General features: G+C 45.2%; 1 long non-coding RNA gene across 1 annotated transcript; it reads left to right on the top strand.

Annotated features, from left to right (window-relative positions):
* Positions 1-404: 404 nt before the first annotated feature.
* Positions 405-2,794, top strand: LOC146754545 (uncharacterized). The gene is made up of 2 exons (XR_014938940.1): positions 405-993; positions 2,454-2,794. It is a non-coding gene; the product is annotated as an uncharacterized LOC146754545 (long non-coding RNA).
* Positions 2,795-3,051: the final 257 nt, after the last annotated feature.

The following is a 3,051-nucleotide window of genomic DNA, read 5'->3' as shown; positions in this document are numbered from 1 at the left end:
GGGGCGATACAGCAGAAGAAGTTTTCACAAAAGGAGAGCAGATAATCCGGATTCTTCTACAAGCTGGCTTTGCTATTAAGCGAAGCAAAGTCAAAGGACCCGCCCAGGAAATTCAGTTCTTAGGTATAAAGTGGCAGGATGGACGTCGTCACATCCCAGCAGATGTGATCGACAAAATCACTGCAATGTCTCCACCAACTAGCAAGAAAGAGACACAATCTTTCCTGGGTGCAGTGGGCTTTTGGAGGATGCACATTCCAAACTACAGCCTCATTGTAAGCCCCCTTTATCAGGTAACGCGGAAGAAGAATGATTTTGCATGGGGCCCTGAGCAGCAGCAGGCTTTTTAACAGATTAAACAAGAGATAGCCCGTGCTGTAGCCCTGGGGCCAGTACGGACTGGACAGGATGTAAAGAACATCCTCTATACTGCTGCTGGAGAGAAAGGCCCCACTTGGAGTTTGTGGCAAAGAGCCTCAGGAGAGACCCGAGGCCGACCCCTGGGATTCTGGAGTCGATCATATAAGGGGTCAGAAGAGTGCTACACTCCAACTGAGAAGGAGATCTTAGCCGCGTATGAGGGGGTTCGGGCTGCTTCCGAAGTAGTCGGGACTGAAACACAGCTCCTTTTGGCACCTCGACTGCCAGTGCTGAACTGGATGTTCAAAGGACAGGTTCCCTCCACCCATCATGCTACTGATGTCACCTGGAGCAAGTGGATTACGCTGATTACACAGCGAGCGCGAATGGGAAACCTCAATCGTCCAGGAATCCTAGAGGTAATCATGGACTGGCCTGAAGATAAAAAGTTTGGAACATCACCAGCAGAAGAGGTATCACGTGCTAAAGAGGCCCCACCATACAACGAATTACCAGAAAATGAAAAGAAATATGCCCTATTCACTGACGGATCATGTCGCATTGTAGGGAAGCATCGCAAATGGAAAGCTGCTGTGTGGAGCCCCACACGACAGGTTGCAGAGGCCACTGAAGGTAAGGGAGAATCAAGTCAGTTTGCAGAGGTAAAAGCTGTCCAGCTGGCCTTAGATGTTGCTGAACGGGAGAGGTGGCCAATGCTGTATCTTTATACTGACTCATGGATGGTGGCAAATGCCTTATGGGGGTGGTTACAGCGGTGGGAACAAAATAACTGGCAACGGAGGGGAAAATCTGTTTGGGCCGCTGAACTATGGAAGGACATTGCTTCCCGAACAAAGAATATGGTTGTAAAGGTGCGTCATGTGGATGCACATGTGCCCAAAAGTCGGGCTACTGAAGAACAACAAAACAACCATCAGGTAGATAAAGCTGCTAGAATTGAGGTGGCTCAAATCGACTTGGATTGGCAGAATAAGGGCGAATTATTTCTAGCTCGATGGGCTCATGAGACCTCAGGCCATCAAGGAAGAGACGCGACATATAAGTGGGCCAGAGACCGAGGGGTGGACTTAACCATGGACGCTATTGCGCAGATTATTCATGATTGTGAAACATGTGCCATAATTAAACAAGCCAGAAGGATGAAACCTCTATGGGAGGAAGGGCGATGGCAAAAGTATAAATATGGGGAGGCGTGGCAGGTTGATTATATCACCTTGCCACGATCTCGCAGTGGTAAGTGTTATGTACTCACTATGGTAGAGGCAACCACTGGGTGGCTTGAAACATACGCAGTACCCCATGCAACTGCTCGAAACACCATATTAGGTCTTGAGAAACAAGTCCTGTGGCGACATGGCACCCCAGAAAGAATTGAATCTGATAATGGGACACATTTCAAAAATTCTCTTATAAATACTTGGGCCAAAGATCATGGCATTGAGTGGATTTATCATATTCCCTACCATGCACCAGCTTCTGGTAAAATTGAACGATATAATGGGTTGTTGAAAACTATGTTGAAAGCAATGGGTGGTGGAACATTTAAGCACTGGGAGAAGAATCTGGCAGAAGCCACTTGGTTGGTGAATACTAGAGGATCTGTCAATCGTGATGGTCCTAGTCAATCTAGCCCCCTACACACTGTAGAAGGAGATAAGGTCCCTGTTATACATGTAAAGAACATGTTGGGAAAAGCTGTTTGGGTCCTTCCAGCTTCTGGAAAGGGCAAACCTATCCGTGGAACTGTCTTTGCCCAGGGACCTGGGTGCACTTGGTGGGTAATGCAGAAGGATGGGGATGTTCAATGTGTGCCACAAGGGAATTTGATGCTGGGGGAGTGCAGTCAATAATTTTATGTATCTATATATATATATATATGTTTGCATGTGTAGTGTATTTTAGTTATTATAGTTGTACATTTAGTTATGTTACATGCAATTCTACTATTTAGCTATCACAATTTTACATACTTGTATATATATGTATATATATGTATATATTAACCATGATGTAATAATGTAGAATAAGGGGTGGAATGTCATGGTTTTGTAATTTTGTAATTTTGCTATCAGTATTCCACATCATAACATCATGTCAAGTATGGATACTTCTGTTGAATGTGCAGTCCACAGAAGAAGACTACATATCCCAGAGAACAACAGGAGTAACAATAAGTCACGGGACCAGGACTCTATATAATCTCGTTCCCAGGCTGGAGTGCCCTCCTTCTTCTCTCGAACTTCTCGGAGAGTGGGAAGCGTTCCAGCCGTGTCGCCTAGAGTTCACAGTAGGCCTCTCGGTTTTCGGAGACTCTCTCTCTCTGTTTCTTTCAATTTTGTTAGCCTTAATTATATTATATTGTGTTATCTTGTATTTCGATATCATATTTAGTAAAATAAGTTTTTCCTCCTTAGATTGTCGCTGTTTTATCCCACTCCCCTTTTCCCCCTCCTTTCCGGGCCCCGGGGGGGGGGGGCGTGGGGTGGCTTCCCCTGTCACGGGCATAGGTAAATCTAAGTAACCCGTGACAGGCACGTTAGCCAATTTGTCAATAATATCACTTTGTGTTTCCTCCATTTTTTTTAATCTTTCCACTATTTTGACAATGGCTGAAGTATACAGATTAACTTCTTTAGCGCTGATAAATAATTCTAGTTCCTGAAGCCTGCT

Source organism: Coturnix japonica, chromosome W (assembly GCF_054131305.1).
Source record: "Coturnix japonica strain WE chromosome W, WE-NBRP24, whole genome shotgun sequence".
NCBI classification, from domain to species: domain Eukaryota; kingdom Metazoa; phylum Chordata; class Aves; order Galliformes; family Phasianidae; genus Coturnix; species Coturnix japonica.
The sequence above is the reverse complement of the archived record's forward strand: the minus strand, read 5'-3'. Positions and strand labels throughout refer to the sequence as shown.